General features: G+C 63.8%; 8 pseudogenes; all 8 read right to left on the reverse strand.

The window, feature by feature from the left end:
• Window positions 1-100: 100 nt before the first annotated feature.
• LOC142872643 (uncharacterized) lies at window positions 101-209 on the reverse strand (annotated as a pseudogene).
• A 3,474-nt stretch (window positions 210-3,683) lies between these two features.
• Window positions 3,684-3,792, reverse strand: LOC142872644 (uncharacterized; annotated as a pseudogene).
• A 3,461-nt stretch (window positions 3,793-7,253) lies between these two features.
• On the reverse strand, window positions 7,254-7,362 carry LOC142872646 (uncharacterized; annotated as a pseudogene).
• Window positions 7,363-10,817: 3,455 nt separating this feature from the next.
• On the reverse strand, window positions 10,818-10,926 carry LOC142872647 (uncharacterized; annotated as a pseudogene).
• Window positions 10,927-14,381: 3,455 nt separating this feature from the next.
• On the reverse strand, window positions 14,382-14,490 carry LOC142872648 (uncharacterized; annotated as a pseudogene).
• Window positions 14,491-17,944: 3,454 nt separating this feature from the next.
• LOC142872649 (uncharacterized) lies at window positions 17,945-18,053 on the reverse strand (annotated as a pseudogene).
• Window positions 18,054-21,506: 3,453 nt separating this feature from the next.
• Window positions 21,507-21,615, reverse strand: LOC142872731 (uncharacterized; annotated as a pseudogene).
• Window positions 21,616-25,056: 3,441 nt separating this feature from the next.
• LOC142872650 (uncharacterized) lies at window positions 25,057-25,165 on the reverse strand (annotated as a pseudogene).
• Between the last annotated feature and the right edge of the window lie 1,100 nt (window positions 25,166-26,265).

Here is a 26,265-nt window from a genome sequence, read left to right on the forward strand (position 1 = left end):
GGCGCTGAGGGTGGGGGTCACCCCCACCCGGGGCCGCCCCCGCACTCCCAGAAACGCGACAGAACCAGAGGCAAAAAAAAAAAAAAGAAGAAGAAGAAGAAGCCTACGGCACCCGGTATTCCCCGGCGGTCTCCCATCCAAGTTCTAACCAGGCCCGACCCTGCTTAGCTTCCGAGATCGGGCGCGTTCGGGGTGGTGTGGCCGTGGACGGCGGAGGGCGCCCCTGCCCCGCTCAAGAAGCGGAGCCTCTCTGCGCTTCCCCGCCGCCTCCTCCCGCCCCAGGCCCCGCGCCGGCGCTGACCCGCGCCGGGCCGGGCCTGTTGAGTTCGCCGGCCGGGTCCGGCGGGCTCCCAGGGACGGGGGTGACAGGCGGGGCGGGCAGGGAGCGGCGGGCCGGGGTTGGGGGCTGTCTCTCTATACACACACACTCACACTCAGTCTCTCACTCACACTCACACAAGATGCGCCTCCACGGCTGGACCCGCCAAGGTGGAGACCTTCCAGCCCCCCTCCTCTCCTCGCCTGGCCTCCTTCACCTCCCCGCCCCCACCCCCAGCGCCGCTGACTGCGCACGGGCGGGCGGGGCGCTCGCCCTTTGACCCCAGCCAGGGGCCGCCCTCCCCCACAACCCCTTTCAGCTGCTCCCCCCACCCTGTGGCCGGGCGGCCGCCTGTTCCCCCGGGCCAGGGCTGGGGCACAGCGCACGGGGGAGGGGAGCGAGTGTATGGGGCGTCTCTCTCTCTCTCTCTCTCTCTCTCGGGATGTGTCCCATGGGTGGGGTGGGGTGGCGTGGTTTGTGGGGCGCTGAAGAAATCAGTCCCCTCCATCTCCTCCCTCTGGAAAACCCCCGAGCCCTTGGAGAACTGCCGGCAACGCTACCGTGGGGGCCGGGACCCTCCTCTGTGTCCTCCTGTGGCCCAGTCCAAGGGGCCTGGGCCTGGCCGGGGCTGCATTGGACCCCAACCACCCTGGCGTGTGGACTCGCTAACAATCGGCGATTAGATATTGGATTCCAGCGTCATTGAGGTCATTTCACTAATGAGTGCACCGGAAAGAGTTTCCTAATCCATCTGTGAGGGTGGCAACTGAAAGAGAATTTGAAAGCTGACAGAATAGGCGAGGAAAGGCATAGGAGATTTCCACACCCAGTAGGGAAGCCTTTCCCGAAATGGAAGAAAGAAAGGAGCAAACAGAGACACACCGGTAGCCCGCCCGGATCAGAGTCTGCCCCTGAGAGAAAGCACCCTGACCAGGTTCACCCGTGGGTGGGTGGCGAGCTAGCGGCATTCAGAAGAGCGAGGCCCGCAGTCTGTGCAGAAGACACCTGCACTCGGGTGTGTGTGGCGGCACAATTCCCAAGCAGCTCCAGATGTTAAACCAAGGAGAAGCCAGGGAGTTCCCAACGCCCCAGGTGTCCTCAGCCCACGACTGGCTGCTGTGGGAATGCGAAGCCCGGCTCCTTGTCTCAGAGCGGGGCAACCAGGAGGTGTGATGTCCACCCCGGGGTTCCTAGGAGGATCAGGCTGAAGCTGGGACTTGGCCTGAAAGTGTCCCCTCGCATGGCCACCCCCTTCCCCTTCCTGCTCCTCTACTCCTGGTGCCCCTCCATCCAGGGGCCAGACCTTAAAGAGTCACCCGCAAGAGAATCCTGGTCCCAAAGGAGCCTTCTGGGGGACCCGTGCTGAGAGAGGTTGTGGGCATGGCCCGCTGGGGCTCTGCCCGACCCAGGGCTGAGAGATGCAACCTCCCAGCTCTGGGTCCCTGCAGGAAGTGTTGGCAAGCACAGGGCCAGTCCTCCAAAGGCCCAGGTGCAGGGAGCCCAGGCCAAGCAGCCCGTGGAAGAAGCCACATGCTGTGCCACCCCGGGGAACACGACTGCAGGCCACGGCCCTTCCCGCCTCCTCCTCCTCCTCCTCCTCCTCCTCCTCCTCCTCCTCCTCCTCCTCCCACCCTGCCCCCGCCCCCGCCCCCACATGGCGCAGGGCCCAGAGACACCTCAGACACTTGCTACCCAAAGTGCAAAGGGCATCAGTTGCTCCTCCAAACCCCCCCCCCCAGCCCAGCAGACCGCGTTGTCCAGCCAGCCCCCGGGCCTCCCTGGGGTGCCCAGCACAAAAGTGCAGACACCCACCGGACCCTCAATCTCAGTTTTCGGATGTTTTTGCCACTCTAAGGACCCGCAGGCCAGCTGGGCCTTCTGGCAGGACAGAGAGCCCCGGAATCCGACGTGGAGAGCTGGGTGTACGTCCCCATGAGGAGCCGGTCCCCACCTCCGCGGCTCCCCCCTTGCGGGGAGTGGCAGCCGCGGGGCCTCAGAGAAGACACCAGGCTGGGCCCCCGCGGCACAGCGGGAGCACGTCCCCCGCAGGCCACTTAGCGAGGGCGGCAGGCGGACGGTTGGGTTGCGCGAGACGCTGCGGCCACCCTGCTACCGGGTTCCTGGGAGGGCGTCCTGGAAGCAGCGTCCACACCAAGCCCTTGGAAGGCCCAGGCGACGGAGGAGCCCCGTCAGGCAGGGGCCGAGGACGGTGACAGGTGACAGGTGACAGGCCGGGCGGGAAGGAGTCAGTCAGGCAGGGGCCGAGGAGGAGACGGGCTGGGTAAGGGTTAGGGTTAGAGTCAGGGCACAAGTCACAATCGCAAAGACCTGGAAGTGACCCGAGTGCCCATCGACCCACGAGTGCGTCAATAAAATGTGGCGCGTGGACACCACGGAGTGCTATTCGGCTGTGAGGAACAGCGGTGAGAGGGCACCTCTCGTGGTTCTCCTGGCCAGAGCTGGAACCCGTTCCAGTAAGCCAGGTATCCCAAGAATGGACACACGAGCACCACGTGCTCGCGCTCACCGGCAAATGGGTACGAACCGATGGACACCTAAGTGGACACAGAGGAATCACCTTCATCGGGTGGGTGTCGGGCGGGCGTGGGGAGGGGATGGGCATACACATCCCTTAGGAACGGGGTGGGTGCGCACCCACTGGGGGATGGGCGCACTTGAAGCTCTGACCCGAGGGGGGAGGCGGGGAGAGGGCGATGTACCCGACCTTAACATTGGTGCCCCCACAATACGCTGGAACAACATGAGAGGTAAATGAATAAGAACACAGGGGGTAGGGGGGCACGGGCAACACATGTCACCTTAATACTTGGACTCCCATCATCTGCTTGAAAAGAGAGAGAAAAGAAAATGCAATACTAGAGATAAGAGACACTTTTTAAAAATAATGAATCCGAAGAGAAAAGTCAAAGGAGGCCTGTGGAGCAGGTCTGGGTGTGACTCCGGATCCCCCAACATCAGGTGCCACCACCAAAGATTCCTGCGTGTAGCCCATAGAACCCCAAAAGCAACGGGACGAGTTCTGGTCACATACTCCCTCAAAATGACATCCTGGCCTTCTTCTGCAACTCCCTCCCCTCTCAGACTCTCAAGGTTTCCTCCAGCGTGTCGGTTCCCACAGAGCAGACCTTTGGTCTGAGACCTGACAGTCCAGAAGCCACGCATGCTGCCGCGTGGCGGCGGTGTCGCGGCTCGGGACAAGAGGAGGCCCCACAGTGCGGGCTGGGGCGCCAGGCACCGCGGCGGGCGCTGAGGGTGGGGGTCACCCCCACCCGGGGCCGCCCCCGCACTCCCAGAAACGCGACAGAACCAGAGGCAAAAAAAAAAAAAAAGAAGAAGAAGAAGAAGCCTACGGCACCCGGTATTCCCCGGCGGTCTCCCATCCAAGTTCTAACCAGGCCCGACCCTGCTTAGCTTCCGAGATCGGGCGCGTTCGGGGTGGTGTGGCCGTGGACGGCGGAGGGCGCCCCTGCCCCGCTCAAGAAGCGGAGCCTCTCTGCGCTTCCCCGCCGCCTCCTCCCGCCCCAGGCCCCGCGCCGGCGCTGACCCGCGCCGGGCCGGGCCTGTTGAGTTCGCCGGCCGGGTCCGGCGGGCTCCCAGGGACGGGGGTGACAGGCGGGGCGGGCAGGGAGCGGCGGGCCGGGGTTGGGGGCTGTCTCTCTATACACACACACTCACACTCAGTCTCTCACTCACACTCACACAAGATGCGCCTCCACGGCTGGACCCGCCAAGGTGGAGACCTTCCAGCCCCCCTCCTCTCCTCGCCTGGCCTCCTTCACCTCCCCGCCCCCACCCCCAGCGCCGCTGACTGCGCACGGGCGGGCGGGGCGCTCGCCCTTTGACCCCAGCCAGGGGCCGCCCTCCCCCACAACCCCTTTCAGCTGCTCCCCCCACCCTGTGGCCGGGCGGCCGCCTGTTCCCCCGGGCCAGGGCTGGGGCACAGCGCACGGGGGAGGGGAGCGAGTGTATGGGGCGTCTCTCTCTCTCTCTCTCTCGGGATGTGTCCCATGGGTGGGGTGGGGTGGCGTGGTTTGTGGGGCGCTGAAGAAATCAGTCCCCTCCATCTCCTCCCTCTGGAAAACCCCCGAGCCCTTGGAGAACTGCCGGCAACGCTACCGTGGGGGCCGGGACCCTCCTCTGTGTCCTCCTGTGGCCCAGTCCAAGGGGCCTGGGCCTGGCCGGGGCTGCATTGGACCCCGACCACCCTGGCGTGTGGACTCGCTAACAATCGGCGATTAGATATTGGATTCCAGCGTCATTGAGGTCATTTCACTAATGAGTGCACCGGAAAGAGTTTCCTAATCCATCTGTGAGGGTGGCAACTGAAAGAGAATTTGAAAGCTGACAGAATAGGCGAGGAAAGGCATAGGAGATTTCCACACCCAGTAGGGAAGCCTTTCCCGAAATGGAAGAAAGAAAGGAGCAAACAGAGACACACCGGTAGCCCGCCCGGATCAGAGTCTGCCCCTGAGAGAAAGCACCCTGACCAGGTTCACCCGTGGGTGGGTGGCGAGCTAGCGGCATTCAGAAGAGCGAGGCCCGCAGTCTGTGCAGAAGACACCTGCACTCGGGTGTGTGTGGCGGCACAATTCCCAAGCAGCTCCAGATGTTAAACCAAGGAGAAGCCAGGGAGTTCCCAACGCCCCAGGTGTCCTCAGCCCACGACTGGCTGCTGTGGGAATGCGAAGCCCGGCTCCTTGTCTCAGAGCGGGGCAACCAGGAGGTGTGATGTCCACCCCGGGGTTCCTAGGAGGATCAGGCTGAAGCTGGGACTTGGCCTGAAAGTGTCCCCTCGCATGGCCACCCCCTTCCCCTTCCTGCTCCTCTACTCCTGGTGCCCCTCCATCCAGGGGCCAGACCTTAAAGAGTCACCCGCAAGAGAATCCTGGTCCCAAAGGAGCCTTCTGGGGGACCCGTGCTGAGAGAGGTTGTGGGCATGGCCCGCTGGGGCTCTGCCCGACCCAGGGCTGAGAGATGCAACCTCCCAGCTCTGGGTCCCTGCAGGAAGTGTTGGCAAGCACAGGGCCAGTCCTCCAAAGGCCCAGGTGCAGGGAGCCCAGGCCAAGCAGCCCGTGGAAGAAGCCACATGCTGTGCCACCCCGGGGAACACGACTGCAGGCCACGGCCCTTCCCGCCTCCTCCTCCTCCTCCTCCTCCTCCTCCTCCTCCTCCTCCTCCCACCCTGCCCCCGCCCCCGCCCCCACATGGCGCAGGGCCCAGAGACACCTCAGACACTTGCTACCCAAAGTGCAAAGGGCATCAGTTGCTCCTCCAAACCCCCCCCCCCAGCCCAGCAGACCGCGTTGTCCAGCCAGCCCCCGGGCCTCCCTGGGGTGCCCAGCACAAAAGTGCAGACACCCACCGGACCCTCAATCTCAGTTTTCGGATGTTTTTGCCACTCTAAGGACCCGCAGGCCAGCTGGGCCTTCTGGCAGGACAGAGAGCCCCGGAATCCGACGTGGAGAGCTGGGTGTACGTCCCCATGAGGAGCCGGTCCCCACCTCCGCGGCTCCCCCCTTGCGGGGAGTGGCAGCCGCGGGGCCTCAGAGAAGACACCAGGCTGGGCCCCCGCGGCACAGCGGGAGCACGTCCCCCGCAGGCCACTTAGCGAGGGCGGCAGGCGGACGGTTGGGTTGCGCGAGACGCTGCGGCCACCCTGCTACCGGGTTCCTGGGAGGGCGTCCTGGAAGCAGCGTCCACACCAAGCCCTTGGAAGGCCCAGGCGACGGAGGAGCCCCGTCAGGCAGGGGCCGAGGACGGTGACAGGTGACAGGTGACAGGCCGGGCGGGAAGGAGTCAGTCAGGCAGGGGCCGAGGAGGAGACGGGCTGGGTAAGGGTTAGGGTTAGAGTCAGGGCACAAGTCACAATCGCAAAGACCTGGAAGTGACCCGAGTGCCCATCGACCCACGAGTGCGTCAATAAAATGTGGCGCGTGGACACCACGGAGTGCTATTCGGCTGTGAGGAACAGCGGTGAGAGGGCACCTCTCGTGGTTCTCCTGGCCAGAGCTGGAACCCGTTCCAGTAAGCCAGGTATCCCAAGAATGGACACACGAGCACCACGTGCTCGCGCTCACCGGCAAATGGGTACGAACCGATGGACACCTAAGTGGACACAGAGGAATCACCTTCATCGGGTGGGTGTCGGGCGGGCGTGGGGAGGGGATGGGCATACACATCCCTTAGGAACGGGGTGGGTGCGCACCCACTGGGGGATGGGCGCACTTGAAGCTCTGACCCGAGGGGGGAGGCGGGGAGAGGGCGATGTACCCGACCTTAACATTGGTGCCCCCACAATACGCTGGAACAACATGAGAGGTAAATGAATAAGAACACAGGGGGTAGGGGGGCACGGGCAACACATGTCACCTTAATACTTGGACTCCCATCATCTGCTTGAAAAGAGAGAGAAAAGAAAATGCAATACTAGAGATAAGAGACACTTTTTAAAAATAATGAATCCGAAGAGAAAAGTCAAAGGAGGCCTGTGGAGCAGGTCTGGGTGTGACTCCGGATCCCCCAACATCAGGTGCCACCACCAAAGATTCCTGCGTGTAGCCCATAGAACCCCAAAAGCAACGGGACGAGTTCTGGTCACATACTCCCTCAAAATGACATCCTGGCCTTCTTCTGCAACTCCCTCCCCTCTCAGACTCTCAAGGTTTCCTCCAGCGTGTCGGTTCCCACAGAGCAGACCTTTGGTCTGAGACCTGACAGTCCAGAAGCCACGCATGCTGCCGCGTGGCGGCGGTGTCGCGGCTCGGGACAAGAGGAGGCCCCACAGTGCGGGCTGGGGCGCCAGGCACCGCGGCGGGCGCTGAGGGTGGGGGTCACCCCCACCCGGGGCCGCCCCCGCACTCCCAGAAACGCGACAGAACCAGAGGCAAAAAAAAAAAAAAGAAGAAGAAGAAGAAGCCTACGGCACCCGGTATTCCCCGGCGGTCTCCCATCCAAGTTCTAACCAGGCCCGACCCTGCTTAGCTTCCGAGATCGGGCGCGTTCGGGGTGGTGTGGCCGTGGACGGCGGAGGGCGCCCCTGCCCCGCTCAAGAAGCGGAGCCTCTCTGCGCTTCCCCGCCGCCTCCTCCCGCCCCAGGCCCCGCGCCGGCGCTGACCCGCGCCGGGCCGGGCCTGTTGAGTTCGCCGGCCGGGTCCGGCGGGCTCCCAGGGACGGGGGTGACAGGCGGGGCGGGCAGGGAGCGGCGGGCCGGGGTTGGGGGCTGTCTCTCTATACACACACACTCACACTCAGTCTCTCACTCACACTCACACAAGATGCGCCTCCACGGCTGGACCCGCCAAGGTGGAGACCTTCCAGCCCCCCTCCTCTCCTCGCCTGGCCTCCTTCACCTCCCCGCCCCCACCCCCAGCGCCGCTGACTGCGCACGGGCGGGCGGGGCGCTCGCCCTTTGACCCCAGCCAGGGGCCGCCCTCCCCCACAACCCCTTTCAGCTGCTCCCCCCACCCTGTGGCCGGGCGGCCGCCTGTTCCCCCGGGCCAGGGCTGGGGCACAGCGCACGGGGGAGGGGAGCGAGTGTATGGGGCGTCTCTCTCTCTCTCTCTCTCGGGATGTGTCCCATGGGTGGGGTGGGGTGGCGTGGTTTGTGGGGCGCTGAAGAAATCAGTCCCCTCCATCTCCTCCCTCTGGAAAACCCCCGAGCCCTTGGAGAACTGCCGGCAACGCTACCGTGGGGGCCGGGACCCTCCTCTGTGTCCTCCTGTGGCCCAGTCCAAGGGGCCTGGGCCTGGCCGGGGCTGCATTGGACCCCAACCACCCTGGCGTGTGGACTCGCTAACAATCGGCGATTAGATATTGGATTCCAGCGTCATTGAGGTCATTTCACTAATGAGTGCACCGGAAAGAGTTTCCTAATCCATCTGTGAGGGTGGCAACTGAAAGAGAATTTGAAAGCTGACAGAATAGGCGAGGAAAGGCATAGGAGATTTCCACACCCAGTAGGGAAGCCTTTCCCGAAATGGAAGAAAGAAAGGAGCAAACAGAGACACACCGGTAGCCCGCCCGGATCAGAGTCTGCCCCTGAGAGAAAGCACCCTGACCAGGTTCACCCGTGGGTGGGTGGCGAGCTAGCGGCATTCAGAAGAGCGAGGCCCGCAGTCTGTGCAGAAGACACCTGCACTCGGGTGTGTGTGGCGGCACAATTCCCAAGCAGCTCCAGATGTTAAACCAAGGAGAAGCCAGGGAGTTCCCAACGCCCCAGGTGTCCTCAGCCCACGACTGGCTGCTGTGGGAATGCGAAGCCCGGCTCCTTGTCTCAGAGCGGGGCAACCAGGAGGTGTGATGTCCACCCCGGGGTTCCTAGGAGGATCAGGCTGAAGCTGGGACTTGGCCTGAAAGTGTCCCCTCGCATGGCCACCCCCTTCCCCTTCCTGCTCCTCTACTCCTGGTGCCCCTCCATCCAGGGGCCAGACCTTAAAGAGTCACCCGCAAGAGAATCCTGGTCCCAAAGGAGCCTTCTGGGGGACCCGTGCTGAGAGAGGTTGTGGGCATGGCCCGCTGGGGCTCTGCCCGACCCAGGGCTGAGAGATGCAACCTCCCAGCTCTGGGTCCCTGCAGGAAGTGTTGGCAAGCACAGGGCCAGTCCTCCAAAGGCCCAGGTGCAGGGAGCCCAGGCCAAGCAGCCCGTGGAAGAAGCCACATGCTGTGCCACCCCGGGGAACACGACTGCAGGCCACGGCCCTTCCCGCCTCCTCCTCCTCCTCCTCCTCCTCCTCCTCCTCCTCCCACCCTGCCCCCGCCCCCGCCCCCACATGGCGCAGGGCCCAGAGACACCTCAGACACTTGCTACCCAAAGTGCAAAGGGCATCAGTTGCTCCTCCAAACCCCCCCCCCAGCCCAGCAGACCGCGTTGTCCAGCCAGCCCCCGGGCCTCCCTGGGGTGCCCAGCACAAAAGTGCAGACACCCACCGGACCCTCAATCTCAGTTTTCGGATGTTTTTGCCACTCTAAGGACCCGCAGGCCAGCTGGGCCTTCTGGCAGGACAGAGAGCCCCGGAATCCGACGTGGAGAGCTGGGTGTACGTCCCCATGAGGAGCCGGTCCCCACCTCCGCGGCTCCCCCCTTGCGGGGAGTGGCAGCCGCGGGGCCTCAGAGAAGACACCAGGCTGGGCCCCCGCGGCACAGCGGGAGCACGTCCCCCGCAGGCCACTTAGCGAGGGCGGCAGGCGGACGGTTGGGTTGCGCGAGACGCTGCGGCCACCCTGCTACCGGGTTCCTGGGAGGGCGTCCTGGAAGCAGCGTCCACACCAAGCCCTTGGAAGGCCCAGGCGACGGAGGAGCCCCGTCAGGCAGGGGCCGAGGACGGTGACAGGTGACAGGTGACAGGCCGGGCGGGAAGGAGTCAGTCAGGCAGGGGCCGAGGAGGAGACGGGCTGGGTAAGGGTTAGGGTTAGAGTCAGGGCACAAGTCACAATCGCAAAGACCTGGAAGTGACCCGAGTGCCCATCGACCCACGAGTGCGTCAATAAAATGTGGCGCGTGGACACCACGGAGTGCTATTCGGCTGTGAGGAACAGCGGTGAGAGGGCACCTCTCGTGGTTCTCCTGGCCAGAGCTGGAACCCGTTCCAGTAAGCCAGGTATCCCAAGAATGGACACACGAGCACCACGTGCTCGCGCTCACCGGCAAATGGGTACGAACCGATGGACACCTAAGTGGACACAGAGGAATCACCTTCATCGGGTGGGTGTCGGGCGGGCGTGGGGAGGGGATGGGCATACACATCCCTTAGGAACGGGGTGGGTGCGCACCCACTGGGGGATGGGCGCACTTGAAGCTCTGACCCGAGGGGGGAGGCGGGGAGAGGGCGATGTACCCGACCTTAACATTGGTGCCCCCACAATACGCTGGAACAACATGAGAGGTAAATGAATAAGAACACAGGGGGTAGGGGGGCACGGGCAACACATGTCACCTTAATACTTGGACTCCCATCATCTGCTTGAAAAGAGAGAGAAAAGAAAATGCAATACTAGAGATAAGAGACACTTTTTAAAAATAATGAATCCGAAGAGAAAAGTCAAAGGAGGCCTGTGGAGCAGGTCTGGGTGTGACTCCGGATCCCCCAACATCAGGTGCCACCACCAAAGATTCCTGCGTGTAGCCCATAGAACCCCAAAAGCAACGGGACGAGTTCTGGTCACATACTCCCTCAAAATGACATCCTGGCCTTCTTCTGCAACTCCCTCCCCTCTCAGACTCTCAAGGTTTCCTCCAGCGTGTCGGTTCCCACAGAGCAGACCTTTGGTCTGAGACCTGACAGTCCAGAAGCCACGCATGCTGCCGCGTGGCGGCGGTGTCGCGGCTCGGGACAAGAGGAGGCCCCACAGTGCGGGCTGGGGCGCCAGGCACCGCGGCGGGCGCTGAGGGTGGGGGTCACCCCCACCCGGGGCCGCCCCCGCACTCCCAGAAACGCGACAGAACCAGAGGCAAAAAAAAAAAAAAAGAAGAAGAAGAAGAAGCCTACGGCACCCGGTATTCCCCGGCGGTCTCCCATCCAAGTTCTAACCAGGCCCGACCCTGCTTAGCTTCCGAGATCGGGCGCGTTCGGGGTGGTGTGGCCGTGGACGGCGGAGGGCGCCCCTGCCCCGCTCAAGAAGCGGAGCCTCTCTGCGCTTCCCCGCCGCCTCCTCCCGCCCCAGGCCCCGCGCCGGCGCTGACCCGCGCCGGGCCGGGCCTGTTGAGTTCGCCGGCCGGGTCCGGCGGGCTCCCAGGGACGGGGGTGACAGGCGGGGCGGGCAGGGAGCGGCGGGCCGGGGTTGGGGGCTGTCTCTCTATACACACACACTCACACTCAGTCTCTCACTCACACTCACACAAGATGCGCCTCCACGGCTGGACCCGCCAAGGTGGAGACCTTCCAGCCCCCCTCCTCTCCTCGCCTGGCCTCCTTCACCTCCCCGCCCCCACCCCCAGCGCCGCTGACTGCGCACGGGCGGGCGGGGCGCTCGCCCTTTGACCCCAGCCAGGGGCCGCCCTCCCCCACAACCCCTTTCAGCTGCTCCCCCCACCCTGTGGCCGGGCGGCCGCCTGTTCCCCCGGGCCAGGGCTGGGGCACAGCGCACGGGGGAGGGGAGCGAGTGTATGGGGCGTCTCTCTCTCTCTCTCTCTCGGGATGTGTCCCATGGGTGGGGTGGGGTGGCGTGGTTTGTGGGGCGCTGAAGAAATCAGTCCCCTCCATCTCCTCCCTCTGGAAAACCCCCGAGCCCTTGGAGAACTGCCGGCAACGCTACCGTGGGGGCCGGGACCCTCCTCTGTGTCCTCCTGTGGCCCAGTCCAAGGGGCCTGGGCCTGGCCGGGGCTGCATTGGACCCCAACCACCCTGGCGTGTGGACTCGCTAACAATCGGCGATTAGATATTGGATTCCAGCGTCATTGAGGTCATTTCACTAATGAGTGCACCGGAAAGAGTTTCCTAATCCATCTGTGAGGGTGGCAACTGAAAGAGAATTTGAAAGCTGACAGAATAGGCGAGGAAAGGCATAGGAGATTTCCACACCCAGTAGGGAAGCCTTTCCCGAAATGGAAGAAAGAAAGGAGCAAACAGAGACACACCGGTAGCCCGCCCGGATCAGAGTCTGCCCCTGAGAGAAAGCACCCTGACCAGGTTCACCCGTGGGTGGGTGGCGAGCTAGCGGCATTCAGAAGAGCGAGGCCCGCAGTCTGTGCAGAAGACACCTGCACTCGGGTGTGTGTGGCGGCACAATTCCCAAGCAGCTCCAGATGTTAAACCAAGGAGAAGCCAGGGAGTTCCCAACGCCCCAGGTGTCCTCAGCCCACGACTGGCTGCTGTGGGAATGCGAAGCCCGGCTCCTTGTCTCAGAGCGGGGCAACCAGGAGGTGTGATGTCCACCCCGGGGTTCCTAGGAGGATCAGGCTGAAGCTGGGACTTGGCCTGAAAGTGTCCCCTCGCATGGCCACCCCCTTCCCCTTCCTGCTCCTCTACTCCTGGTGCCCCTCCATCCAGGGGCCAGACCTTAAAGAGTCACCCGCAAGAGAATCCTGGTCCCAAAGGAGCCTTCTGGGGGACCCGTGCTGAGAGAGGTTGTGGGCATGGCCCGCTGGGGCTCTGCCCGACCCAGGGCTGAGAGATGCAACCTCCCAGCTCTGGGTCCCTGCAGGAAGTGTTGGCAAGCACAGGGCCAGTCCTCCAAAGGCCCAGGTGCAGGGAGCCCAGGCCAAGCAGCCCGTGGAAGAAGCCACATGCTGTGCCACCCCGGGGAACACGACTGCAGGCCACGGCCCTTCCCGCCTCCTCCTCCTCCTCCTCCTCCTCCTCCTCCTCCTCCCACCCTGCCCCCGCCCCCGCCCCCACATGGCGCAGGGCCCAGAGACACCTCAGACACTTGCTACCCAAAGTGCAAAGGGCATCAGTTGCTCCTCCAAACCCCCCCCCCAGCCCAGCAGACCGCGTTGTCCAGCCAGCCCCCGGGCCTCCCTGGGGTGCCCAGCACAAAAGTGCAGACACCCACCGGACCCTCAATCTCAGTTTTCGGATGTTTTTGCCACTCTAAGGACCCGCAGGCCAGCTGGGCCTTCTGGCAGGACAGAGAGCCCCGGAATCCGACGTGGAGAGCTGGGTGTACGTCCCCATGAGGAGCCGGTCCCCACCTCCGCGGCTCCCCCCTTGCGGGGAGTGGCAGCCGCGGGGCCTCAGAGAAGACACCAGGCTGGGCCCCCGCGGCACAGCGGGAGCACGTCCCCCGCAGGCCACTTAGCGAGGGCGGCAGGCGGACGGTTGGGTTGCGCGAGACGCTGCGGCCACCCTGCTACCGGGTTCCTGGGAGGGCGTCCTGGAAGCAGCGTCCACACCAAGCCCTTGGAAGGCCCAGGCGACGGAGGAGCCCCGTCAGGCAGGGGCCGAGGACGGTGACAGGTGACAGGTGACAGGCCGGGCGGGAAGGAGTCAGTCAGGCAGGGGCCGAGGAGGAGACGGGCTGGGTAAGGGTTAGGGTTAGAGTCAGGGCACAAGTCACAATCGCAAAGACCTGGAAGTGACCCGAGTGCCCATCGACCCACGAGTGCGTCAATAAAATGTGGCGCGTGGACACCACGGAGTGCTATTCGGCTGTGAGGAACAGCGGTGAGAGGGCACCTCTCGTGGTTCTCCTGGCCAGAGCTGGAACCCGTTCCAGTAAGCCAGGTATCCCAAGAATGGACACACGAGCACCACGTGCTCGCGCTCACCGGCAAATGGGTACGAACCGATGGACACCTAAGTGGACACAGAGGAATCACCTTCATCGGGTGGGTGTCGGGCGGGCGTGGGGAGGGGATGGGCATACACATCCCTTAGGAACGGGGTGGGTGCGCACCCACTGGGGGATGGGCGCACTTGAAGCTCTGACCCGAGGGGGGAGGCGGGGAGAGGGCGATGTACCCGACCTTAACATTGGTGCCCCCACAATACGCTGGAACAACATGAGAGGTAAATGAATAAGAACACAGGGGGTAGGGGGGCACGGGCAACACATGTCACCTTAATACTTGGACTCCCATCATCTGCTTGAAAAGAGAGAGAAAAGAAAATGCAATACTAGAGATAAGAGACACTTTTTAAAAATAATGAATCCGAAGAGAAAAGTCAAAGGAGGCCTGTGGAGCAGGTCTGGGTGTGACTCCGGATCCCCCAACATCAGGTGCCACCACCAAAGATTCCTGCGTGTAGCCCATAGAACCCCAAAAGCAACGGGACGAGTTCTGGTCACATACTCCCTCAAAATGACATCCTGGCCTTCTTCTGCAACTCCCTCCCCTCTCAGACTCTCAAGGTTTCCTCCAGCGTGTCGGTTCCCACAGAGCAGACCTTTGGTCTGAGACCTGACAGTCCAGAAGCCACGCATGCTGCCGCGTGGCGGCGGTGTCGCGGCTCGGGACAAGAGGAGGCCCCACAGTGCGGGCTGGGGCGCCAGGCACCGCGGCGGGCGCTGAGGGTGGGGGTCACCCCCACCCGGGGCCGCCCCCGCACTCCCAGAAACGCGACAGAACCAGAGGCAAAAAAAAAAAAAAAGAAGAAGAAGAAGAAGCCTACGGCACCCGGTATTCCCCGGCGGTCTCCCATCCAAGTTCTAACCAGGCCCGACCCTGCTTAGCTTCCGAGATCGGGCGCGTTCGGGGTGGTGTGGCCGTGGACGGCGGAGGGCGCCCCTGCCCCGCTCAAGAAGCGGAGCCTCTCTGCGCTTCCCCGCCGCCTCCTCCCGCCCCAGGCCCCGCGCCGGCGCTGACCCGCGCCGGGCCGGGCCTGTTGAGTTCGCCGGCCGGGTCCGGCGGGCTCCCAGGGACGGGGGTGACAGGCGGGGCGGGCAGGGAGCGGCGGGCCGGGGTTGGGGGCTGTCTCTCTATACACACACACTCACACTCAGTCTCTCACTCACACTCACACAAGATGCGCCTCCACGGCTGGACCCGCCAAGGTGGAGACCTTCCAGCCCCCCTCCTCTCCTCGCCTGGCCTCCTTCACCTCCCCGCCCCCACCCCCAGCGCCGCTGACTGCGCACGGGCGGGCGGGGCGCTCGCCCTTTGACCCCAGCCAGGGGCCGCCCTCCCCCACAACCCCTTTCAGCTGCTCCCCCCACCCTGTGGCCGGGCGGCCGCCTGTTCCCCCGGGCCAGGGCTGGGGCACAGCGCACGGGGGAGGGGAGCGAGTGTATGGGGCGTCTCTCTCTCTCTCTCTCTCGGGATGTGTCCCATGGGTGGGGTGGGGTGGCGTGGTTTGTGGGGCGCTGAAGAAATCAGTCCCCTCCATCTCCTCCCTCTGGAAAACCCCCGAGCCCTTGGAGAACTGCCGGCAACGCTACCGTGGGGGCCGGGACCCTCCTCTGTGTCCTCCTGTGGCCCAGTCCAAGGGGCCTGGGCCTGGCCGGGGCTGCATTGGACCCCAACCACCCTGGCGTGTGGACTCGCTAACAATCGGCGATTAGATATTGGATTCCAGCGTCATTGAGGTCATTTCACTAATGAGTGCACCGGAAAGAGTTTCCTAATCCATCTGTGAGGGTGGCAACTGAAAGAGAATTTGAAAGCTGACAGAATAGGCGAGGAAAGGCATAGGAGATTTCCACACCCAGTAGGGAAGCCTTTCCCGAAATGGAAGAAAGAAAGGAGCAAACAGAGACACACCGGTAGCCCGCCCGGATCAGAGTCTGCCCCTGAGAGAAAGCACCCTGACCAGGTTCACCCGTGGGTGGGTGGCGAGCTAGCGGCATTCAGAAGAGCGAGGCCCGCAGTCTGTGCAGAAGACACCTGCACTCGGGTGTGTGTGGCGGCACAATTCCCAAGCAGCTCCAGATGTTAAACCAAGGAGAAGCCAGGGAGTTCCCAACGCCCCAGGTGTCCTCAGCCCACGACTGGCTGCTGTGGGAATGCGAAGCCCGGCTCCTTGTCTCAGAGCGGGGCAACCAGGAGGTGTGATGTCCACCCCGGGGTTCCTAGGAGGATCAGGCTGAAGCTGGGACTTGGCCTGAAAGTGTCCCCTCGCATGGCCACCCCCTTCCCCTTCCTGCTCCTCTACTCCTGGTGCCCCTCCATCCAGGGGCCAGACCTTAAAGAGTCACCCGCAAGAGAATCCTGGTCCCAAAGGAGCCTTCTGGGGGACCCGTGCTGAGAGAGGTTGTGGGCATGGCCCGCTGGGGCTCTGCCCGACCCAGGGCTGAGAGATGCAACCTCCCAGCTCTGGGTCCCTGCAGGAAGTGTTGGCAAGCACAGGGCCAGTCCTCCAAAGGCCCAGGTGCAGGGAGCCCAGGCCAAGCAGCCCGTGGAAGAAGCCACATGCTGTGCCACCCCGGGGAACACGACTGCAGGCCACGGCCCTTCCCGCCTCCTCCTCCTCCTCCTCCTCCTCCTCCTCCTCCTCCCACCCTGCCCCCGCCCCCGCCCCCACATGGCGCAGGGCCCAGAGACACCTCAGACACTTGCTACCCAAAGTGCAAAGGGCATCAGTTGCTCCTCCAAACCCCCCCCCAGCCCAGCAGACCGCGTTGTCCAGCCAGCCCCCGGGCCTCCCTGGGGTGCCCAGCACAAAAGTGCAGACACCCACCGGACCCTCAATCTCAGTTTTCGGATGTTTTTGCCACTCTAAGGACCCGCAGGCCAGCTGGGCCTTCTGGCAGGACAGAGAGCCCCGGAATCCGACGTGGAGAGCTGGGTGTACGTCCCCATGAGGAGCCGGTCCCCACCTCCGCGGCTCCCCCCTTGCGGGGAGTGGCAGCCGCGGGGCCTCAGAGAAGACACCAGGCTGGGCCCCCGCGGCACAGCGGGAGCACGTCCCCCGCAGGCCACTTAGCGAGGGCGGCAGGCGGACGGTTGGGTTGCGCGAGACGCTGCGGCCACCCTGCTACCGGGTTCCTGGGAGGGCGTCCTGGAAGCAGCGTCCACACCAAGCCCTTGGAAGGCCCAGGCGACGGAGGAGCCCCGTCAGGCAGGGGCCGAGGACGGTGACAGGTGACAGGTGACAGGCCGGGCGGGAAGGAGTCAGTCAGGCAGGGGCCGAGGAGGAGACGGGCTGGGTAAGGGTTAGGGTTAGAGTCAGGGCACAAGTCACAATCGCAAAGACCTGGAAGTGACCCGAGTGCCCATCGACCCACGAGTGCGTCAATAAAATGTGGCGCGTGGACACCACGGAGTGCTATTCGGCTGTGAGGAACAGCGGTGAGAGGGCACCTCTCGTGGTTCTCCTGGCCAGAGCTGGAACCCGTTCCAGTAAGCCAGGTATCCCAAGAATGGACACACGAGCACCACGTGCTCGCGCTCACCGGCAAATGGGTACGAACCGATGGACACCTAAGTGGACACAGAGGAATCACCTTCATCGGGTGGGTGTCGGGCGGGCGTGGGGAGGGGATGGGCATACACATCCCTTAGGAACGGGGTGGGTGCGCACCCACTGGGGGATGGGCGCACTTGAAGCTCTGACCCGAGGGGGGAGGCGGGGAGAGGGCGATGTACCCGACCTTAACATTGGTGCCCCCACAATACGCTGGAACAACATGAGAGGTAAATGAATAAGAACACAGGGGGTAGGGGGGCACGGGCAACACATGTCACCTTAATACTTGGACTCCCATCATCTGCTTGAAAAGAGAGAGAAAAGAAAATGCAATACTAGAGATAAGAGACACTTTTTAAAAATAATGAATCCGAAGAGAAAAGTCAAAGGAGGCCTGTGGAGCAGGTCTGGGTGTGACTCCGGATCCCCCAACATCAGGTGCCACCACCAAAGATTCCTGCGTGTAGCCCATAGAACCCCAAAAGCAACGGGACGAGTTCTGGTCACATACTCCCTCAAAATGACATCCTGGCCTTCTTCTGCAACTCCCTCCCCTCTCAGACTCTCAAGGTTTCCTCCAGCGTGTCGGTTCCCACAGAGCAGACCTTTGGTCTGAGACCTGACAGTCCAGAAGCCACGCATGCTGCCGCGTGGCGGCGGTGTCGCGGCTCGGGACAAGAGGAGGCCCCACAGTGCGGGCTGGGGCGCCAGGCACCGCGGCGGGCGCTGAGGGTGGGGGTCACCCCCACCCGGGGCCGCCCCCGCACTCCCAGAAACGCGACAGAACCAGAGGCAAAAAAAAAAAAAAAGAAGAAGAAGAAGAAGCCTACGGCACCCGGTATTCCCCGGCGGTCTCCCATCCAAGTTCTAACCAGGCCCGACCCTGCTTAGCTTCCGAGATCGGGCGCGTTCGGGGTGGTGTGGCCGTGGACGGCGGAGGGCGCCCCTGCCCCGCTCAAGAAGCGGAGCCTCTCTGCGCTTCCCCGCCGCCTCCTCCCGCCCCAGGCCCCGCGCCGGCGCTGACCCGCGCCGGGCCGGGCCTGTTGAGTTCGCCGGCCGGGTCCGGCGGGCTCCCAGGGACGGGGGTGACAGGCGGGGCGGGCAGGGAGCGGCGGGCCGGGGTTGGGGGCTGTCTCTCTATACACACACACTCACACTCAGTCTCTCACTCACACTCACACAAGATGCGCCTCCACGGCTGGACCCGCCAAGGTGGAGACCTTCCAGCCCCCCTCCTCTCCTCGCCTGGCCTCCTTCACCTCCCCGCCCCCACCCCCAGCGCCGCTGACTGCGCACGGGCGGGCGGGGCGCTCGCCCTTTGACCCCAGCCAGGGGCCGCCCTCCCCCACAACCCCTTTCAGCTGCTCCCCCCACCCTGTGGCCGGGCGGCCGCCTGTTCCCCCGGGCCAGGGCTGGGGCACAGCGCACGGGGGAGGGGAGCGAGTGTATGGGGCGTCTCTCTCTCTCTCTCTCTCGGGATGTGTCCCATGGGTGGGGTGGGGTGGCGTGGTTTGTGGGGCGCTGAAGAAATCAGTCCCCTCCATCTCCTCCCTCTGGAAAACCCCCGAGCCCTTGGAGAACTGCCGGCAACGCTACCGTGGGGGCCGGGACCCTCCTCTGTGTCCTCCTGTGGCCCAGTCCAAGGGGCCTGGGCCTGGCCGGGGCTGCATTGGACCCCAACCACCCTGGCGTGTGGACTCGCTAACAATCGGCGATTAGATATTGGATTCCAGCGTCATTGAGGTCATTTCACTAATGAGTGCACCGGAAAGAGTTTCCTAATCCATCTGTGAGGGTGGCAACTGAAAGAGAATTTGAAAGCTGACAGAATAGGCGAGGAAAGGCATAGGAGATTTCCACACCCAGTAGGGAAGCCTTTCCCGAAATGGAAGAAAGAAAGGAGCAAACAGAGACACACCGGTAGCCCGCCCGGATCAGAGTCTGCCCCTGAGAGAAAGCACCCTGACCAGGTTCACCCGTGGGTGGGTGGCGAGCTAGCGGCATTCAGAAGAGCGAGGCCCGCAGTCTGTGCAGAAGACACCTGCACTCGGGTGTGTGTGGCGGCACAATTCCCAAGCAGCTCCAGATGTTAAACCAAGGAGAAGCCAGGGAGTTCCCAACGCCCCAGGTGTCCTCAGCCCACGACTGGCTGCTGTGGGAATGCGAAGCCCGGCTCCTTGTCTCAGAGCGGGGCAACCAGGAGGTGTGATGTCCACCCCGGGGTTCCTAGGAGGATCAGGCTGAAGCTGGGACTTGGCCTGAAAGTGTCCCCTCGCATGGCCACCCCCTTCCCCTTCCTGCTCCTCTACTCCTGGTGCCCCTCCATCCAGGGGCCAGACCTTAAAGAGTCACCCGCAAGAGAATCCTGGTCCCAAAGGAGCCTTCTGGGGGACCCGTGCTGAGAGAGGTTGTGGGCATGGCCCGCTGGGGCTCTGCCCGACCCAGGGCTGAGAGATGCAACCTCCCAGCTCTGGGTCCCTGCAGGAAGTGTTGGCAAGCACAGGGCCAGTCCTCCAAAGGCCCAGGTGCAGGGAGCCCAGGCCAAGCAGCCCGTGGAAGAAGCCACATGCTGTGCCACCCCGGGGAACACGACTGCAGGCCACGGCCCTTCCCGCCTCCTCCTCCTCCTCCTCCTCCTCCTCCTCCTCCTCCCACCCTGCCCCCGCCCCCGCCCCCACATGGCGCAGGGCCCAGAGACACCTCAGACACTTGCTACCCAAAGTGCAAAGGGCATCAGTTGCTCCTCCAAACCCCCCCCCCAGCCCAGCAGACCGCGTTGTCCAGCCAGCCCCCGGGCCTCCCTGGGGTGCCCAGCACAAAAGTGCAGACACCCACCGGACCCTCAATCTCAGTTTTCGGATGTTTTTGCCACTCTAAGGACCCGCAGGCCAGCTGGGCCTTCTGGCAGGACAGAGAGCCCCGGAATCCGACGTGGAGAGCTGGGTGTACGTCCCCATGAGGAGCCGGTCCCCACCTCCGCGGCTCCCCCCTTGCGGGGAGTGGCAGCCGCGGGGCCTCAGAGAAGACACCAGGCTGGGCCCCCGCGGCACAGCGGGAGCACGTCCCCCGCAGGCCACTTAGCGAGGGCGGCAGGCGGACGGTTGGGTTGCGCGAGACGCTGCGGCCACCCTGCTACCGGGTTCCTGGGAGGGCGTCCTGGAAGCAGCGTCCACACCAAGCCCTTGGAAGGCCCAGGCGACGGAGGAGCCCCGTCAGGCAGGGGCCGAGGACGGTGACAGGTGACAGGTGACAGGCCGGGCGGGAAGGAGTCAGTCAGGCAGGGGCCGAGGAGGAGACGGGCTGGGTAAGGGTTAGGGTTAGAGTCAGGGCACAAGTCACAATCGCAAAGACCTGGAAGTGACCCGAGTGCCCATCGACCCACGAGTGCGTCAATAAAATGTGGCGCGTGGACACCACGGAGTGCTATTCGGCTGTGAGGAACAGCGGTGAGAGGGCACCTCTCGTGGTTCTCCTGGCCAGAGCTGGAACCCGTTCCAGTAAGCCAGGTATCCCAAGAATGGACACACGAGCACCACGTGCTCGCGCTCACCGGCAAATGGGTACGAACCGATGGACACCTAAGTGGACACAGAGGAATCACCTTCATCGGGTGGGTGTCGGGCGGGCGTGGGGAGGGGATGGGCATACACATCCCTTAGGAACGGGGTGGGTGCGCACCCACTGGGGGATGGGCGCACTTGAAGCTCTGACCCGAGGGGGGAGGCGGGGAGAGGGCGATGTACCCGACCTTAACATTGGTGCCCCCACAATACGCTGGAACAACATGAGAGGTAAATGAATAAGAACACAGGGGGTAGGGGGGCACGGGCAACACATGTCACCTTAATACTTGGACTCCCATCATCTGCTTGAAAAGAGAGAGAAAAGAAAATGCAATACTAGAGATAAGAGACACTTTTTAAAAATAATGAATCCGAAGAGAAAAGTCAAAGGAGGCCTGTGGAGCAGGTCTGGGTGTGACTCCGGATCCCCCAACATCAGGTGCCACCACCAAAGATTCCTGCGTGTAGCCCATAGAACCCCAAAAGCAACGGGACGAGTTCTGGTCACATACTCCCTCAAAATGACATCCTGGCCTTCTTCTGCAACTCCCTCCCCTCTCAGACTCTCAAGGTTTCCTCCAGCGTGTCGGTTCCCACAGAGCAGACCTTTGGTCTGAGACCTGACAGTCCAGAAGCCACGCATGCTGCCGCGTGGCGGCGGTGTCGCGGCTCGGGACAAGAGGAGGCCCCACAGTGCGGGCTGGGGCGCCAGGCACCGCGGCGGGCGCTGAGGGTGGGGGTCACCCCCACCCGGGGCCGCCCCCGCACTCCCAGAAACGCGACAGAACCAGAGGCAAAAAAAAAAAAAAAAGAAGAAGAAGAAGCCTACGGCACCCGGTATTCCCGGGCGGTCTCCCATCCAAGTTCTAACCAGGCCCGACCCTGCTTAGCTTCCGAGACCGGGCGCGTTCGGGGTGGTGTGGCCGTGGACGGCGGAGGGCGCCCCTGCCCCGCTCAAGAAGCGGAGCCTCTCTGCGCTTCCCCGCCGCCTCCTCCCGCCCCAGGCCCCGCGCCGGCGCTGACCCGCGCCGGGCCGGGCCTGTTGAGTTCGCCGGCCGGGTCCGGCGGGCTCCCAGGGACGGGGGTGACAGGCGGGGCGGGCAGGGAGCGGCGGGCCGGGGTTGGGGGCTGTCTCTCTATACACACACACTCACACTCAGTCTCTCACACTCACACAAGATGCGCCTCCACGGCTGGACCCGCCAAGGTGGAGACCTTCCAGCCCCCCTCCTCTCCTCGCCTGGCCTCCTTCACCTCCCCGCCCCCACCCCCAGCGCCGCTGACTGCGCACGGGCGGGCGGGGCGCTCGCCCTTTGACCCCAGCCAGGGGCCGCCCTCCCCCACAACCCCTTTCAGCTGCTCCCCCCACCCTGTGGCCGGGCGGCCGCCTGTTCCCCCGGGCCAGGGCTGGGGCACAGCGCACGGGGGAGGGGAGCGAGTGTATGGGGCGTCTCTCTCTCTCTCGGGATGTGTCCCATGGGTGGGGTGGGGTGGCGTGGTTTGTGGGGCGCTGAAGAAATCAGTCCCCTCCATCTCCTACCTCTGGAAAACCCCCGAGCCCTTGGAGAACTGCCGGCACCGCTTCGTGGGGGCCGGGACCCTCCTCTGTGTCCTCCTGTGGCCCAGTCCAAGGGGCCTGGGCCTGGCCGGGGCTGCATTGGACCCCGACCACCCTGGCGTGTGGACTCGCTAACAATCGGCGATTAGATATTGGATTCCAGCGTCATTGAGGTCATTTCACTAATGAGTGCACCGGAAAGAGTTTCCTAATCCATCTGTGAGGGTGGCAACTGAAAGAGAATTTGAAAGCTGACAGAATAGGCGAGGAAAGGCATAGGAGATTTCCACACCCAGTAGGGAAGCCTTTCCCGAAATGGAAGAAAGAAAGGAGCAAACAGAGACACACCGGTAGCCCGCCCGGATCAGAGTCTGCCCCTGAGAGAAAGCACCCTGACCAGGTTCACCCGTGGGTGGGTGGCGAGCTAGCGGCATTCAGAAGAGCGAGGCCCGCAGTCTGTGCAGAAGACACCTGCACTCGGGTGTGTGTGGCGGCACAATTCCCAAGCAGCTCCAGATGTTAAACCAAGGAGAAGCCAGGGAGTTCCCAACGCCCCAGGTGTCCTCAGCCCACGACTGGCTGCTGTGGGAATGCGAAGCCCGGCTCCTTGTCTCAGAGCGGGGCAACCAGGAGGTGTGATGTCCACCCCGGGGTTCCTAGGAGGATCAGGCTGAAGCTGGGACTTGGCCTGAAAGTGTCCCCTCGCATGGCCACCCCCTTCCCCTTCCTGCTCCTCTACTCCTGGTGCCCCTCCATCCAGGGGCCAGACCTTAAAGAGTCACCCGCAAGAGAATCCTGGTCCCAAAGGAGCCTTCTGGGGGACCCGTGCTGAGAGAGGTTGTGGGCATGGCCCGCTGGGGCTCTGCCCGACCCAGGGCTGAGAGATGCAACCTCCCAGCTCTGGGTCCCTGCAGGAAGTGTTGGCAAGCACAGGGCCAGTCCTCCAAAGGCCCAGGTGCAGGGAGCCCAGGCCAAGCAGCCCGTGGAAGAAGCCACATGCTGTGCCACCCCGGGGAACACGACTGCAGGCCACGGCCCTTCCCGCCTCCTCCTCCTCCTCCTCCTCCTCCTCCTCCTCCCACCCTGCCCCCGCCCCCGCCCCCACATGGCGCAGGGCCCAGAGACACCTCAGACACTTGCTACCCAAAGTGCAAAGGGCATCAGTTGCTCCTCCAAACCCCCCCCCCAGCCCAGCAGACCGCGTTGTCCAGCCAGCCCCCGGGCCTCCCTGGGGTGCCCAGCACAAAAGTGCAGACACCCACCGGACCCTCAATCTCAGTTTTCGGATGTTTTTGCCACTCTAAGGACCCGCAGGCCAGCTGGGCCTTCTGGCAGGACAGAGAGCCCCGGAATCCGACGTGGAGAGCTGGGTGTACGTCCCCATGAGGAGCCGGTCCCCACCTCCGCGGCTCCCCCCTTGCGGGGAGTGGCAGCCGCGGGGCCTCAGAGAAGACACCAGGCTGGGCCCCCGCGGCACAGCGGGAGCACGTCCCCCGCAGGCCACTTAGCGAGGGCGGCAGGCGGACGGTTGGGTTGCGCGAGACGCTGCGGCCACCCTGCTACCGGGTTCCTGGGAGGGCGTCCTGGAAGCAGCGTCCACACCAAGCCCTTGGAAGGCCCAGGCGACGGAGGAGCCCCGTCAGGCAGGGGCCGAGGACGGTGACAGGTGACAGGTGACAGGCCGGGCGGGAAGGAGTCAGTCAGGCAGGGGCCGAGGAGGAGACGGGCTGGGTAAGGGTTAGGGTTAGAGTCAGGGCACAAGTCACAATCGCAAAGACCTGGAAGTGACCCGAGTGCCCATCGACCCACGAGTGCGTCAATAAAATGTGGCGCGTGGACACCACGGAGTGCTATTCGGCTGTGAGGAACAGCGGTGAGAGGGCACCTCTCGTGGTTCTCCTGGCCAGAGCTGGAACCCGTTCCAGTAAGCCAGGTATCCCAAGAATGGACACACGAGCACCACGTGCTCGCGCTCACCGGCAAATGGGTACGAACCGATGGACACCTAAGTGGACACAGAGGAATCACCTTCATCGGGTGGGTGTCGGGCGGGCGTGGGGAGGGGATGGGCATACACATCCCTTAGGAACGGGGTGGGTGCGCACCCACTGGGGGATGGGCGCACTTGAAGCTCTGACCCGAGGGGGGAGGCGGGGAGAGGGCGATGTACCCGACCTTAACATTGGTGCCCCCACAATACGCTGGAACAACATGAGAGGTAAATGAATAAGAACACAGGGGGTAGGGGGGCACGGGCAACACATGTCACCTTAATACTTGGACTCCCATCATCTGCTTGAAAAGAGAGAGAAAAGAAAATGCAATACTAGAGATAAGAGACACTTTTTAAAAATAATGAATCCGAAGAGAAAAGTCAAAGGAGGCCTGTGGAGCAGGTCTGGGTGTGACTCCGGATCCCCCAACATCAGGTGCCACCACCAAAGATTCCTGCGTGTAGCCCATAGAACCCCAAAAGCAACGGGACGAGTTCTGGTCACATACTCCCTCAAAATGACATCCTGGCCTTCTTCTGCAACTCCCTCCCCTCTCAGACTCTCAAGGTTTCCTCCAGCGTGTCGGTTCCCACAGAGCAGACCTTTGGTCTGAGACCTGACAGTCCAGAAGCCACGCATGCTGCCGCGTGGCGGCGGTGTCGCGGCTCGGGACAAGAGGAGGCCCCACAGTGCGGGCTGGGGCGCCAGGCACCGCGGCGGGCGCTGAGGGTGGGGGTCACCCCCACCCGGGGCCGCCCCCGCACTCCCAGAAACGCGACAGAACCAGAGGCAAAAAAAAAAAAAAAGAAGAAGAAGAAGAAGCCTACGGCACCCGGTATTCCCCGGCGGTCTCCCATCCAAGTTCTAACCAGGCCCGACCCTGCTTAGCTTCCGAGATCGGGCGCGTTCGGGGTGGTGTGGCCGTGGACGGCGGAGGGCGCCCCTGCCCCGCTCAAGAAGCGGAGCCTCTCTGCGCTTCCCCGCCGCCTCCTCCCGCCCCAGGCCCCGCGCCGGCGCTGACCCGCGCCGGGCCGGGCCTGTTGAGTTCGCCGGCCGGGTCCGGCGGGCTCCCAGGGACGGGGGTGACAGGCGGGGCGGGCAGGGAGCGGCGGGCCGGGGTTGGGGGCTGTCTCTCTATACACACACACTCACACTCAGTCTCTCACTCACACTCACACAAGATGCGCCTCCACGGCTGGACCCGCCAAGGTGGAGACCTTCCAGCCCCCCTCCTCTCCTCGCCTGGCCTCCTTCACCTCCCCGCCCCCACCCCCAGCGCCGCTGACTGCGCACGGGCGGGCGGGGCGCTCGCCCTTTGACCCCAGCCAGGGGCCGCCCTCCCCCACAACCCCTTTCAGCTGCTCCCCCCACCCTGTGGCCGGGCGGCCGCCTGTTCCCCCGGGCCAGGGCTGGGGCACAGCGCACGGGGGAGGGGAGCGAGTGTATGGGGCGTCTCTCTCTCTCTCTCTCTCGGGATGTGTCCCATGGGTGGGGTGGGGTGGCGTGGTTTGTGGGGCGCTGAAGAAATCAGTCCCCTCCATCTCCTCCCTCTGGAAAACCCCCGAGCCCTTGGAGAACTGCCGGCAACGCTACCGTGGGGGCCGGGACCCTCCTCTGTGTCCTCCTGTGGCCCAGTCCAAGGGGCCTGGGCCTGGCCGGGGCTGCATTGGACCCCAACCACCCTGGCGTGTGGACTCGCTAACAATCGGCGATTAGATATTGGATTCCAGCGTCATTGAGGTCATTTCACTAATGAGTGCACCGGAAAGAGTTTCCTAATCCATCTGTGAGGGTGGCAACTGAAAGAGAATTTGAAAGCTGACAGAATAGGCGAGGAAAGGCATAGGAGATTTCCACACCCAGTAGGGAAGCCTTTCCCGAAATGGAAGAAAGAAAGGAGCAAACAGAGACACACCGGTAGCCCGCCCGGATCAGAGTCTGCCCCTGAGAGAAAGCACCCTGACCAGGTTCACCCGTGGGTGGGTGGCGAGCTAGCGGCATTCAGAAGAGCGAGGCCCGCAGTCTGTGC

Source organism: Microcebus murinus, chromosome 8 (genome assembly GCF_040939455.1).
Source record: "Microcebus murinus isolate Inina chromosome 8, M.murinus_Inina_mat1.0, whole genome shotgun sequence".
NCBI lineage: Eukaryota > Metazoa > Chordata > Mammalia > Primates > Cheirogaleidae > Microcebus > Microcebus murinus.